The following is a 15,838-nucleotide window of genomic DNA, read 5'->3' on the forward strand; positions in this document are numbered from 1 at the left end:
ATATGGGAGATGATTCAAGTGACATTTTAAAAAATATATGGGGGAAGAATTAATAATGTTGGAACAACTAGTTTTTCACACGTTAAAAAATAAATTCCTAACTTTCTTAAGATGGACCTAAATGCAAAAAAAAAAAAGTAAATAATTAGAAATAAAAAGTTCTATTAGAGTAATTCCTTAAAACAAAAAGCACAAATCCTAAGAACAACTCCTTATTTTGACATGAAAAACTGAAATTCCTGGCTGAGGATGTGGCTCAAGGGGTAGCACACTCGCTTGGCATGCTGGAGGCACTGGGTTAGATCCTCAACACCACATAAAGATAAAATAAAGATACTGTGCCCACCTAAAACTAAAAAATAAATATTTTTTAAAACGCTGAAATTCCATAGGATAAAAAAGAATACAAGGACCAGATTTTATATTTTTCTGAAAACTTTCCTTGGCTACATTGTAAAGTAAAAAGGTTGGATGAGATGACCTTTAAGATCTTTTTCAATATAAATGTACAATGGTGTCTCTTTTCTTAGAAGAAAAGTACTTTTTAACTTATGAAATATTTAAAACATACAGAAAATAATAAAATTCACATCTTTTTACCAAGCACTCCACATAATGAAGTAAATGCAAACTATATAGCATTTCATATCCATCATTTTTAGCAAATATTTTAAAATCTGACAATCTCAAGAACCAGGGAAGGATTCTAAAAACAAAAATGCCCACACACTGCTAACAAAGTATATTTGGCTAATCCATTTTAACAGAATTCAGCAATATCATAAAATTAAAAATACTCAGATCCTATTTCCCACCAATCTCTTTTATGGATCTTCCCAAGAGAAACATCTGCAGAGGCAGACACATGTATAAAAAAATGCATAAGCATTATTTATAAAAGCAAAATAGGAAACAACTAAAAATACTCATCAATAGTGAGATATAAACATTTTATATCTGTATACAATGGAGGACCATAAAGCAATAAAACCAAATTAGCTCCACCTGTACCAACGTATGTTATCTCAAAACTTAATATTGACACCTACACACACACACACACACACACACACACACACACACACTTTTTGGGAAGTACTAGGGATTGAACCCAGGACCTGTGTATGCTAAACAAGTGCTCTGCCACTAAGCTACATCTCCAGCCCAATATTGACTTTAAAAACCTGATGAAAGGAAGGCGTGGTAGGTCTTGCCTACAATCCCAGTGTCTCAGCCTCTTGGGAAGCTGTATCAAAATTAAAAATGGGCTAGGGATGTGGCTCAGTAGTTAAGTGGCCCTGGGTTCAATCTCAAATACTAACACTAATAATCTACTGAAAGATATACAAAACATATCTGCAAGAATTTAAACACCTTATATCACTTATGACACATCTACAAAGCAAAACTATAAAATGTATTCAAGAATCTCAAGACAGTTGTTATTCTGGGTAAGAAGAGAGGGCACTAACACTTGGAGGAGTGGAGTTGCTACAAGTGAGTCACTATAGGGTTACTCATTTTTTCTCCAAAAGATCAAATCTGACATAATTTCCATTTGGGGGTGGTATGTAAATGGATATTCATTATTTTCTATGTTTTAAATATTTGGGAATTAAAATATCTACATATATTTTAGAAATGCATTAGTATATAATGTCCTAGCTTAAAATGTCACAGTCTTGGAGATCATCAAACTTCTTATAACTAAGAAAAGATACACTACTAAAAACATAATTAATATAAATACTATTGCAACATGGCAATTTAGATGCATGCTAGCATTAAGTATAGATACTTTACATCTTCATCACTGAAGAGATACGCCCATTTCTGAAAATCTGGACTTAACTCGCAATAAGAACACATGCATACACACATCAACACCTCCACCTTGTCTCTGAATGACTAGCTGAAATTCAGCACAGGCACAAGAATAAAGTGATACATTGTACAATAAGATCACTTGCCTATTTGCACTTAAAACTCCTTTATTTTCTCAAGCCTGGAGTGCTGATTGTTCCTCATCATTCACACATAGTTCATGAGCCCATAGCAATAAAGCAAGCCTGAACAAACTAGAAAAGCAGTTCACTCATCCCAGCATTCACAAATTCCTAAATCTGCATATGGAAAAAGTTTGTGCACAAACATTTATTGGTCTCATAGACTCTTCCATTCAGGAGTAAAAAAAAAAAAAAAAATTACTTAATTTCAATTGAGATAAGTGACTCTATTCTCCAGTTGAGATCCATCCATCTGTTTTGTTTTGCGGTTTTGGGGATTGGATCCAGAGCCCCATGCATGTTAGTAAGTGCTCTACCACTGAGCTATATAACCAGTCTGAGATGCATCCCTTATCTTCAATTTATGCCAAAAGATGTAATTTTCAGGATTGGTGATGAGGATGATCCCATATTGAATTAAATAAAACAAGACCATCATTTCTAAAATAATTTGAAATATGATACACTGAGCAATAATTACACAACATAATTTGAAATGCTGAAATCTAGTTTCTTGTGTGTAAAAAAACTAAAATTAGCTGGGCACAGTAGTACACACCTGTGATCCCAAGGGTCAGAAGGCTGAGGCAGGAGGATCCCAAGTTCAAAGCCAAGAGAGGCACCATGCAACTCAGTGAGACCCTGTTTCTAAATAAAATACAGAACAGGGCTGGGGATGTGGCTCAGTAGTGGAGTGCCCGAGTTCAATCCCTGTATCCACCCCCCAAAAAACCCCACTAAAATTAATAAGTTATTCAAATACATTATTATATTTGAATTTTATTTCAATACTGTAGTCTACTTTTAAGAAATACTTCCAATCGAGCCCAGTGGATTCATTAGTTATCCAACTGTATCCATTTAATTCCCCAATTTCCCTCTCTGTTCTTTAAATCTGTTTAATATATTACAATGACAGCAAAATGCTTAAGACAGAGTGAGAATGACGCAGATTAAGTAATTAGGGACACTTTCATCTCTCATAAACTGCATTTGGATTATCTTAAACAGCGTATTTTCTATCACAGAACACTGTCAGCACACTTGAAAAAACTAGGAAAGAAAAATATTACTCCCATTAATCTTTGTATGAAATAAGATTTATCTATTAGCATAAATGTTGCATACAATAGGTGCTCAAAAGACTAATGTTTAATTCCACCCCCCAAAAAACTTTAAATACTTAACAAAGGAAAATTAAGCTTCCTTATTTATGGCTCACTGTATGGTTAACAAAACTGCTCTATATACAGAGAGAGGAACAATATTTTAAGTTTCTTAAGATAATTAATAAACTGGAAATAACCCATATTTCCCCCCATGATATATTAGCTTTACATAGAAAACACTATTGGCCATTTCATCATTAATTTTCCAAAGCATGACATTTGATAATAGATAGGAAAGTGTTTGATAATGGGTAGGAAATTCCTTTAGTGGTATCTACAGTGCTAAAGGTAACAAATAAGAAGAAAATAAAGAATCTGTTTTATAGGGAGAACTAGAGTGTGTAAGGAAGTAACAAATGAGGTTTGTCTATAGTGAATGACACACACCTGGCTGGTTGTTATTGTTCTCTGTGTTGTCTGTATATTTAATTGGGAGAGGGGGTTCAAAATTAATTCTATTATCACAAAGAATATACAAATATATAAGCCATGATGGTGGCTACAGTCTACAAGGGCAATTCTAAGACTAGTTCTTCATATTTGAGAAGATAATGCTGATTGTAAAAGTCCATTAGAAGCTTGAAATGGATAAGTCATCCCTTTTGAGGCAAGGAAATAGTCATGTATGAACAGAATATGTGTGGAAACATACACTAACAGCGTCTTCATTTAGTCCACATTTATGTAGTTTTGTGCAACAATGCTTATCTCAAACATGAAAAAGAACATCAATTTCTCAAAATATGTATGTATGAATGTATACATACATACATACATAGGGTATACATTAAAAACTAGAAAAGAGCTACAGTAATAAAGGCAATAAATAAGAAGAAAATAAAGAATCTGTTTTATAGGGAGAACTAGAGTGTGTAAGGAAGTAGCAAATATGAGGTTTGTCTATAGTGAATGATGCCTACAAAGAGAACAAAAAAATTTTTTCATGTTTGATTTCTGTAGCTTAATGGAATCTATGCTACACTACTCAACTGTCCTGACAAGTATAGAAGACCAACTTCTGGAACACTCTGAGCTGCCAAGAGTTAACAGCATTAGACTCTACTGACTAGCCAAGAGTTTCATGAAAAGATTTTATCCTAATTGTATTAGTAAGTCTTCAGAACTTATATAGCACCTGTATGCTTTTGCTTGAGATACAGATGCTGAATTTAATAAAGTCCTACATAGGATTCTGTTCTATGATCTAGAGGCAAAACCTTACATGAGATTCCTGTTCAGATTTCCTGGAACTGAACTTTATGAATAATCTGATTCCATAGGATTCTATGTCCCCTAAAACCTCTCTTCTTCTCAGGTCAATCCACTCACTTGCCATTTATCAAATTAAAACTACAGATCAAATAGAGAAAATCACAAAAGGAATCTGACTTCAAATCAGTCACACTAAATGATGTATTAATAACTTTTCTACAATAGATGTACTACTAGGATCTATTGTTCATTTCAAATGTACTTACCATATTTAAAGTAAATTGACATACTATACATTTCCCCAAATAATATTTCTAAATACAGGTTAACTGTTTAAAACAAATAAACAAACAAACAAAAAAAAGAAACATGAAAATGTATGTACCAAGATTCTAGTCACCTACCTGTCTACCACAAACCAATCTTCTTAGGCAAATCACTACGTCAATTATTAATTCACTTTTCAACAATCACATATATAATATATATTATACATACATATATAAAAGTCCTCAGAAACAAAACAATTAAGGAACTTCAAGGAACAAAGGCTTTTAGAAAACTAAATGACCTGCTTGTAACCAGTTGAGAAGCTAGAGAAAACAAAAGAGCCCAAGATCTTCTGATATCAAAGCCCTCATTTCTCCATTTCAATGGTCCAGGGTGGCTTCTGTTCATTGAACCTGTTGAAATGCTGAAGCACTTAAAATCTTATATAATTTTAGAGGGGTAAATCCTAAATCTTAGAAGCAAACAGTAATAGCTGACTTCTAGCTAAATATCAAGCACAAAGAGCAATATTAAAAAATAATCTTATTTCATTCTCAGGTTACTAATACTTATTAATAACCTTTCCAAATTATTATCCATATTGGAATTTACTTGATAAAGATAACTTACATCAAAGCACTATTAGTATCATTTTTGAGATTAAATTAAATGAAAGTTGGCAAAGATATTCACTATATATTTTAATAGGTCCCTTTATTAAAGAAATATATACAGCATATTTAAGTATTTCAAACATCTCACATTTGGATATAGAATATAAGTTTCTACAAGATTAGTACTAATTATTTCTATTAAACTTTGTTTCCTTTAGTAAAAGAAAAGGTCTACTGGTGGTACTTCATTTGCTTCTATTAATGGTGTAGAAAATAACTCCACAAGCTGATGGATAATTACAAAGTGTTAACTACTCTTCACAACGATAAGACAAAACATGTAAAGAGCATGCAAAGACCTAACTACATGCAAAGTCATAACTAGAATCTGAACTATAGTCCAGAGATATTGGTTATGGCCCCACCACCTGTGAGACATTAAGAAAACCATCTTTACACTTCAATTATGTATAAAATGAAACAGAGGAGGATAATCCTACTCAGGTTTACAACATCTAAGAATCTATTACTAGAAAACATAATGATAATCACCACCCCCGAAAAGAAGGAATATTGATAGGCAAGTACTAAATTCTTTAAATTATACACACACACACACACACACACACACACACACACACACAGATCTAGAAACACTAACACACATATGCCCAAAAATTGAATGGTGCGCTAGGACCAAAACCTGAAGTAAAAAAACATGCCAAAGGGATGTAAAAAGTAAAACAGGTAGAGTAGAAGGTGGGGGATGGGAGGTGTTAAATCTATAGAAATCTGCCCTAAAGCTAAAAGGGCAGAGAATGGAGAATGAAGTTCCATATTTAACAGGGCTTTACTAAATTTTTTTAATGTGTTTTATGGAGAAAATCACTAGACTCATCAATTTCCAAATGTCTTTGTGGCCTCTGTAATGTATCTTGGCTCATAGTAGCCACAGTAGGTACCTAAGAGATGTTAGTGGACCCCCTGCTAATTCACTGGTAACTAACTGAAGCATATTCTAAAAACTACAGTCTCAATATTTGTGTCCCCTACAAATTCCTATGCTGAAAGCCTAAATGACGCAGAAATTACCTAAAGAAATACAAGTGATTAAAGGTTACATGCCAAAGACACTGTAGGCACCCAAAGAATCCTGTTAAATGGACTAGACAAGCGGGATGACTAATAAGTACCCTTACTTACAAAGTTACTTTTTAGGAGGCAGGACTTTGGGGAAGATCTGCCCCCATGAATGGATTAATGCCCATACTGAAGAGGCCCAAAGGAAAACCCCTTTACCCTTTTCACTACAAAAGGTTACAGTGAAAAGGTAGCTATCTTAAGAACCAGGAAGAAAGCCCTCACCAAACATACAGGAATTTGCCAGCACCTTGATCTTGGTCTTCTCATCCTCCAAAACTGTGAAAAATAAATTTTTTTAAATAATTGTTTGTCTCCAATATTCTATAATAACAGCCTGAAGAGACTAAGAACCTAGTAACATACTCTCAGGTAAACACTAGGAATCCTCTGAGTCCTTGCCCTCTAAAAGTTGAGTTCACACTGTGAAAGAAAACAAGTAGTATAAAGCATAAAATGCTATAGGTCACTATGTATATAGTACTTCAGACCTTTCAAAAAAAACTGAAGAGGTAGACTATAAGGTAACATTTATTGAGTGCCCATGGATTAAGCATTTAACATGCTTGCAAATCTGAGTTAGTTTCACCATCCTGTCTTACAGATAACAAAACTGTGATTCACCAAAATTAAAAACAGGTTCTAATGGCAAAGCTATTTCCACTATATGTACCAAGATATCTCTGATTACATTATCTTTACACTTGTCTGAGAGGGGAATTTCCAAAGCTATTCAAAATTATCATCCTGAATTATGATGAAAAGAGCATTTAAGACTTTTTTTTTTTTTTTAAATACAACCTTGTGGCACATGCATTACTTACTTGAATGATCACTTTTTGATTTCTCTTCACCCATGAACATCAGAAAACTGTACCTTTTAATAGCTGTATATGCACCTTAAATGCACCTGCATTTAAGCCTGTACAATTTATTAAGTCTAAATAAAAAGTATACAACATGATTGGATAATACAGCCAATATTCATTTTAAAAAATAGAAATTTGGAAACATTAAGTGCTCAGGAAGAAAAACTGAGATATGATCCATCTATAGTTTTGGATCATACCACTGATTCCAATATTGAAATAATAAATTATTACAATTTTTTTGAGAAAGGAGACTGACACAGAAATTACCCAAAGTTTAAGAAATACAAGTGATTAAAGGTTACATGCCAAAGACACTGTAGGTACCCAAAGAATCCTGTTAAATGGACTAGGCAAGTGGGATGTCTAATAAGTACCCTTACTTACAAAGTTACTTTTTAAGCTATGAAAAAAAAATAATAATAAGGGTATATTTTAAGAGATATAAAACAAAAGCAGACTACAAAACCTCTGAAATCAAAACACAGTATGTTGTATCTCTGCATAGGTTAAACTCCTCAGGGCATGAGGGCAATGTCCAAAAGATGGTGTGTACACTACTTAGCACACTAATGCTAGTTAAATATTGACAAAATAAGACTTTCATAGCTTATTTTCAGAGCTTATACATTCTATTTTTATAAATAAAGATTACAAATTATTTCTATCATATTTTTGCATCCTTCTGTGCATATCACAAATATGTAAAAATTATAAATTATTTCTTGAAGTTTTTTTTTTTTTTTGCTGTTGTGAATGTTGTTTTGGGGTGTTTTTTTTTTTTTAAGTCGGTTTTTGTGGTGCTTTTTAATGTTTAGGAGTCATCCTTAAAGCTTATTAACAGCAACATTAATACTGTATTCAATTCATTAAAAGCATGATAAGTAGCTTATATTTAAAATCTAATTCCAAAACTATTCCCACTACACATACCAAGACCAAATTTTTTTTCTCTCTCCCAAATTCTAAATTTTACACGATTTACCAAATAATTTCTTAAGTAAGTGTATTTAAGTGTAGTCAGATGTGTAAGAAAAACACTTCTGATGCCACTTGTTCAATTTAGCCACCAAGATTTACTGGGTACCGACGTTTCTTTGACATAACTTTTAATATTTTTATTTCTTAAACCTTAAACTTTAGGTCGTCTTTATTTCAAATTCCCTTCCCTTTCCAAAAAAAAAACAGAAACAAAAAACACTATAGAATAAACCATTTGGGTTTTTTTCCCCAATACTGCATGAGTGGAATGATCAAAAATTATGGGCCATATCCATATTTGGCCAGTAAATTCCATATGCTATTCAGTTTACATTTCCAACAGCACCCTAGCCAGTAAATAAATATAATCTCAAACAGATTTTGCGGTGTTTCTATTTTAATACGACCACAGGAAACCAAAAATTATAGACTAGATTATCTTTCTAGAATTCTAAGATTAACCAGTGTCTGCATTAAAATCATATTTTATATTTTATATTTTACATATTAAAAAAATATCTGGCACACTTAATTCTGGCTTTACCAACAAAAGCCTCTACCCCAAGATGAGGAAAACATCTTTTTCACTCTTTAACTAAAAAGGTTAAAAAAACAAAAAAGCCACCCGCTTTAAGGTTTGCATTTATATTTAAGTCAGCTCTAACAAACCCAAGAACTCACGTTCAAATCCAGAAACCTGGCGATCAACAAGACATGAGTAATCTGTGAGCACAATCCTTGGGATTGACATACCACTTCATCCGCCCTCCCTCACTATCAATCCACCCCCAAAACCCCAACCCACTATGCACACGATTAAATATGTCTTCCCCAAGAGAGCCGAAAACGCCGAGAAAGAGCTCCCCTTTGAATGAAAAGGCATCCTTTGCTAGCCTCTAGGCCCTGGCCGGCTCTGCGATCCTAGCTCCAATAGGGCCCCATCTCGACGCCCAGCACGTCCGCCCCGCCCCGGGCCCTCTCGAGTCCCCTTGGACGACAAAACCAGCGTATATCCAGGACTGACAGTTAAGGCTGCAGCAGCCACGGCCACCAGGGGCCTACTCCTGGCACCGGCCCCTCAATACCACGCGCCCCCAAACACTCTATTCGGCAGAGGTGGGGGTGGGGGAAGGGATGCCTATCCTTGCCAGAAGGGTCCCGAAGGATGGCGAGGGCAAAAAAGGAGACCGAGGGGAGAACGCGCCTCCGGGCCCAGACCGCGTCCGCAGCAACACTAACCTGTCGTCGCCCCCGCGCCTGGGCTGCGGCCCTCGCAGCTGCGGCCGCTTCACTGGTCGTCGTCGCCCTCGCCCACCGCCTCCGCCCGCCACCGCCTCGTTCCCTTTCGCTGCCGCCACCGCCGGGGCTCATGCGGGACCCGCGCTTCCTTCTCTGGAAACCGAGGCCGGGAAACGGGGCGCCTAGGCCGCCGAAAACCCGGCACTCGTCGCTAGCCGCCGCTGTCTGTCCACACTGGGGGGCTGCGAGGCCCTCCTGGCAGGGGCTACAGGCCGCGAGCTACTGAGAGGAGGAGCTGAGGGTGGCGCCGCTGCCCGCGACCGGGGTCGGTAGAGGTGAAGCGTAAGTCGGAGCGGGTGGCAGGCGCCCGGGTCGGCAGATAACTACGCGGTGGCAGGGTGCGCGAGCGAGGGAAGTGTGATGCGACGGGATCCTGGCGATGGGTAAAAGGCCCTGTCGTCTCCTGTAGTCACCCCGAGCCCAGCGCCACCATCTTGGGAGAAACGCGGATCTCGCGACCGCGGCGCAAGACGGGAGGACTAGCTGGGCGGGCCGAGTATCCCGGCAGGCAGCGCGCGCCTCCCAGCCAGGCGAGGACTCCAAGCCGGACGCGGGGACGCGGGGCGGTGCTAGGATGAGCGCGGGAGGGCGGGGCGAAATTCCGTGCGACTCTGCCCTCACCTCCCGCTTACCGTCGCCGCCGGCGCAGGGGCCCGTGGGAAGGGGAGATGGCCCGCGGTCCCGCGGAGTCTGTTTAGGGTTGGTCGCCATCTTGAGACTGGGCAAAAAGAATAATCTCCCTTTTAAGCCCCTGCTCTCTGTCGTCTAATAGAATTGGGTACACTCTGGAAACCCCAGCGATCCCCAGAAGGGTTGGAGTCCCGGGCCTACCCAACCAAGAAACGCCTCCGATTTTATTGGGGAATGTTGATTCCGTATGTCAGCTTGGGCAGTGTTGATAGCCCCCAGGCCCGAGGCAAGGCAGAACCGACAGATACTAGGTTCCGACCCGAATTCCTTTTCTCCCAGAGCTGCCCTTGTAAACATTTCAGGGATGTCCCGAGAGTGTGGGCCAGTGTTCAAGGACCAAGGTCATCTGCTTAGGCCACTTGACAACACAGGATGTGATTAGAAGGTAAAAGCCCACCTCCCATAGTGTTGACATTTAGTGGGTTGTCAAAGTAAGTGGTCACTTAGTTGACTCCACGGGGGTAGAGGGTAATTTTAATCTGTATAACAGCCTAGCCTTTTTAAATCCATGTGTCATACTTGGTACTAGGGCGACTTAAAAAGGATTGTTTGTTGTTTTTTTTGTTTTGCTTAAGGGGGATTTTGCTAGCGAAGTTATTTTAAAAATCACTAATTCAGTCTTAAGGTTTTCCACTTTTTGGATAAGCCTTTAAGTACTATGTGATACACCAGTCATCTAGTATTCAGAAAATGTTAATGTCATTAATCAGCAGTGAATTTTTACATTGCAATTCTTAACATCATCTTTTTTATAAAAAATCAGGTAATTGACATTTTTATACATAAATGTGTATATATGGATAGAAATAATCCACCTCCCACCTATAATCAATTATTAAATTAACTATAAAAAAAAAGCAAGAGTAAGTTATTCTAGGACAGTTGATGATAAATGAAAGTATTAAGCTATATCTGATTGTAAGATATTTTTAAAATATCTTTATTCATTTTCCATTTCTCCCCCGTTACAGATTCACATTTGGAAGCTACTGGCAACTGAGAATGAAAATCTTTGATTACTTTATTAGAATAAATAAAGCAAAATTTTACTACTAGATTTATCATATGAAGATACTTTTAGCTATTTTATTTTCTCTTAAATAGGAATTGTCTGAGTAAGTGAAATTAATTTTATAATAGACTGAAGTTTCAAATGTGGCTGAAATCCATGAGTTCTAAAAGAGTTTCAAGACTGAGGGAAGTAAATCTACTTTTAGATGTTGAAATGACTATTCTGGTTTTAAGTAAGACCAACAAAAAACCTAATTCTTCCTGGGAATCTGAAAAAATTACCCTTATCCTTTTAATTCTTCGAGTTACATATATATATTCTTGTGTGTGACTACAGTGTTAAACTTGACACAGGAACTCTATTTTTTGGTTTACCCATTTTTAAATTAAGAAATGTTGATTGATAGAAATTGTCAGCAATGAATATTATCAGGAGTCCTCAGATTACCAGTAGTGTTCCATTTCCATACATACAAGTTTTGATGAAAAAGAAAATGTTTATCTGAAACCAGACCCTTATTTCTCTTCAAGTATGTTTTCTCAGAAAAAACTTCATATCTAAGTTTGCAGTAAATTCTTTAGACTATTCTAGTCCAAATGAGAACCAGTAGTTTCTAATAATTTTCCCATTTCAGGTAAAAAGTAAAAAGCAGTATAATTTTATAAGTGTATATATCAATGCTATGTGCAAACTTTGAACTTGTGTTTACCCAGAACTGTGCCAGGCCTTGGGAATCAATAAAAGATCAACAATCTCTATCCTCCCCTCTAGAAGGCAGTTCAGGAGGATATCACACCTGTAAAAACTGAACACTTTTTCATAGTAACACAACACTGGTTGTGTAATTGTGGAGTAGAGTTGTCTATTAATATGTACTAATACTAATATACTTTTTGAAAATGAAATATTTTTCCCTAATCTGCCAGTGAAGTGGGAGTTTTTGACAGGGCTATTTCAGTGCTCAAAATTTCTTATTGATGTGAATTACAACAGATGAGTTAAAAAACAAAACCACAATTTTTTAGTATACAGCATGCCCCACAATCAGAAATAATCTGAGGGCATGAAGGAGAAAGTTCAGATGTGGTGATATTCACAATTGCTATTTTTAGGCTGCATCAAAATATAACACACTCATCTCTTGAAAGATTCTAAGATTTTGGTGTATGAGTAGGTCCCAATATTTAACAAGTACTTCTGAAGCAAAATTAACTCCAAGAAGCATGTGATAAGTACCCAATAAATGTTAGTTTCAATAAATAAAGAACACAATAAATGTTAGTGCTTACTAACAATAGTAATATTAGTATTATTAATATTGTTATTTACTGTTACATATATCCAGTATGAACTCCTTAGTGCCCTGCTTTCATTCATACAGGGCTAAATTTGCCTTCTTCCTGACCTGTCAAGTATGAATCATCCTTCCTCCTTTATACAGACATTTTTTAAAAGGGGTCACCTCAAGACCCCTTTAAAAAAATTAACTCCCTCTGTTTTTCCCCTCTCCTGTTCATAAATTCTCCCTCTATTGACTTTGTCTTTTGTGTTTTAAAAGGTATCTCTACTCAGATTACCATTTCCTTCCAAAACCTTCTTCAACTACTAAAATTTAGCACCTACCTCCATTTTACTTTATACATTCCTTGTATCAATGTCACTATAACATAATAGCTAAATCAAAGGTTGCTTCTCACTTTTCATAGTATCTTATCTTTCTGCAACCTTCAACATGATAACCAATGCCTCCTGGAAACTGCTCTTTGGTTCCATCACCTTAAGTTCTCTGGCTTTTTTTCCCGAGTGTTTTGGGCCACTCTTCCTCTCCATCCTTGGTTCTCTTTGCCCTCCATATTACAATTTACATGTACTCTTTCTCTGTCATTTTGGTCAGAGTTCAAGTCTGAATATTGAACATAGACCTCACTTGGAAACTTAAGACACTTAAGTTTTCAACCCTTTGTAGGGAATTTGAACTAGATTTCTATAACACCCCAAGCACTGTCCCATTTTCCACCATTAACTGAGATGGGGATATCTGTGCAGAGGAGCAGATTTTAGAATAACAAGAAGGAATTCGGTTTTGACAATGATAAATTTGAAAAGCTTATTGGACAGCTGTAGTAGAGACTGCTTGCTCGTTGATCCCTAATGTGCATATCAGTTTACACATACAGACCCCTTAGTGTGTCATGTCACTAAATTCTGGCCAATAGACTGTGAATAAAAATGATATTTGTACCTTCTGGATCACACTATTGAAAGAAATGATGCTAGAGTGCAGTGGTGCATGCATGTAATCCCAGCTACACAGGAAATTGAAGGAAGAGAATCACTTGAGCCCAGGATTCCAAGGCCTGCCTGCATAACATAATGAGACCCTCTGTTTAAAAAAGAAGAAGAAGAAAAAGGGATTTCACATGCTGTTTCCCTTCATCCCTCTGAGGATTGAAATGTGGTGAGCTGTTTTGTTGGAAGGTTTGAATGATGGTATTCTCACCAAAATTTATGTTGAAACTTACCACCCATTAATGGTGGTACTAAGAGGTAAAACCTTATGGAGAAGTGATTAAGTCATGAGAGCTCCGCCCTTATGCATGTGGATTACTGCGCCTATAAAAGTCCTGGAAAGAACTACTTTAGACCCTCCTTTGCCCTTCCTCACTTCCATCATGTGAATAGCATTCATCTCTTGCAGAGAATGCAACAAGGTATCATCTTGGAAGCAGAGAGAAGCCTTCATTGGACACTGGACCAATGAAGTATCTTGATCTTAGACTTTTTAGAACTGTGAGAAAATAAATTTCTATTCTTTGTAAATTACCCAATATCAGGTGTTTTGTTATAGCAGCACAAATTAAGATGGGGAAGGCACTCCCATTATCACAGAGCAATAAGGAGGGTCCTGAGGCCTTCATTAGGCAAAGTCTGTGTATCAGTTTGAACTTCAATTTGAATCAGCTGCTAACATTTGTAATCTGCCATGATTATTTTAGATCCCTTTTACTGCAGCTGAACTTGTATCCTAATATAAGAGTATGGAGTTAGGGGAGAATGAAACCAAATCATCCTACCATCCTTGACTTACTTGATTACTCTACCATCTGTGGAAGTTCCCAATCAAAATAAATCTTAGAAATCCTAGAGTTCTTTCTTCCAAGAGGCAAAGTCACATATTTCTTCCAGAATTCATGTCAGGTAATGTAGCAAAATAGTTAAGAGCACAGGCCCCCAATTTACCTGCATGTGACAAGATGCCAAGCAAGATCATAATCCCTCCTCAGTTTAGTTTCCTCATGTATAAAAAGAGTTGTTTTGAGGATTAGATATTAATGTACATAAAGCACTCAGAAGAATGCCCAGCGCATAGTACAAAAATGTAAATTTTTTTAAATCCCAAATCTCAGTTCTGCCAGATACAGAATCTTTGGTATTTCAATTGATATGTTTCCTTACCAGTAAAGTAGGAAAAATAATAGTAATGATTTCATAAGCCTTCGTTCTTCCATTCAGTATTACTTTTGAGCAGATCTTATGTAGTAACACTATTCTAGGTGCCAAGAATAGAGCAATCAACAAGACAAAGAGACTACCTTCATGAAGTTTATGATCTAACAGAGAAAGAAAATCAACATATATGTGGTGTGTCAGAATATGATAAATGTCAAGGACAACCATAAAGCAATAAAAAGGGAATAGAGACCGTTATAGGAGTTATATCATGAAGGGTGGCCAGTGAAGGTGTCATTGAAAATATGACATTCAAGCAGAGATTTGACATAAGTGAGAGAATGAGCTGCGGGGAATATAATGGGAAAAATAACATTCTGGACATAAAGAGCACTGAGACAAAAAGGTGCCTAGAGCCACCTCAGACAACGTAGGAATACACTATGGCTGGAGCAGAGAAAGCAGAAGTTAAGAAGTCACCTTGGGTCACAGCCTGGAGCGCTTTGATGATTATTCTAAGAACGTGGGTATAGCCACTAAATTATGTGGGAAGACTCTGGAAGAGTTTGAGAAAGTTTTAAAAAATATAGCCTGTAGAAATTACATAGCTACAGTGTGAAGAATCAAAAATAGAGCATATAAAGTGTTTGATATCTGACAAATGGGAAGTATCCGGTAAATGGTAATAAGCACTATCATGACGATTCCTGATTTTATCATTATTTTTATCACCATTATTGTAACATTTATTTTCTCCTCTATAATGGCTTTGTTACTCACTTAATTTAGACCCTTAATGTTTCAGAACTAGACTGTAAGATCTACAAGGGCAAGGCCATAATATTTCATTCACTGTTTTATACTCAACACTCAGCAAATTCTTGTCTATATTATACTACTTTACTACTGTATGTTCTTAACACAGAATCTTTTTTTAAAGAAACAACTATGACTATATTACTTCTTTTCTTTATCAATGGCTCTCCATGGCTTCTGAATATGGTCTAAAATCCAAGAACAAGGCTTATTAAATGTGGCCCCTGCCTCCCTTCCAGTTCCATCTCCCCATATCAACATGAACTCATTGCCCAAGCAGTACTTACACACTTGAGTCATTCTGCATGCA

At 36.7% G+C, this 15,838-nt stretch overlaps 1 protein-coding gene and 1 long non-coding RNA gene across 9 annotated transcripts in view; one reads left to right on the plus strand and one right to left on the minus strand.

The window, feature by feature from the left end:
- The window catches only part of UBE3A (ubiquitin protein ligase E3A), a 94,063-nt gene extending 84,424 nt beyond the window's left edge, over positions 1-9,639 (minus strand). For 4 of the 8 annotated variants that reach the window (XM_081291607.1, XM_081291605.1, XM_081291603.1 and 1 more), the window contains exon 1: positions 9,501-9,639. The gene's annotated coding sequence lies outside the window, so the exon portion shown is untranslated. The remainder of the gene's footprint in view (positions 1-9,500) is intronic. The other 4 variants (XM_081291608.1, XM_081291606.1, XM_081291604.1 and 1 more) reach the window with 2 other exon arrangements.
- Positions 9,640-10,496: 857 nt separating this feature from the next.
- On the plus strand, positions 10,497-11,307 carry LOC308647507. The gene is made up of 2 exons (XR_014021640.1): positions 10,497-10,635; positions 11,222-11,307. It is a non-coding gene; the product is annotated as an uncharacterized lncRNA (long non-coding RNA).
- Positions 11,308-15,838: the final 4,531 nt, after the last annotated feature.

The sequence above is a fragment of the Spermophilus citellus genome (assembly GCF_964194105.1).
Source record: "Spermophilus citellus genome assembly, chromosome: 4".
Classification (NCBI taxonomy): Eukaryota; Metazoa; Chordata; class Mammalia; order Rodentia; family Sciuridae; genus Spermophilus; species Spermophilus citellus.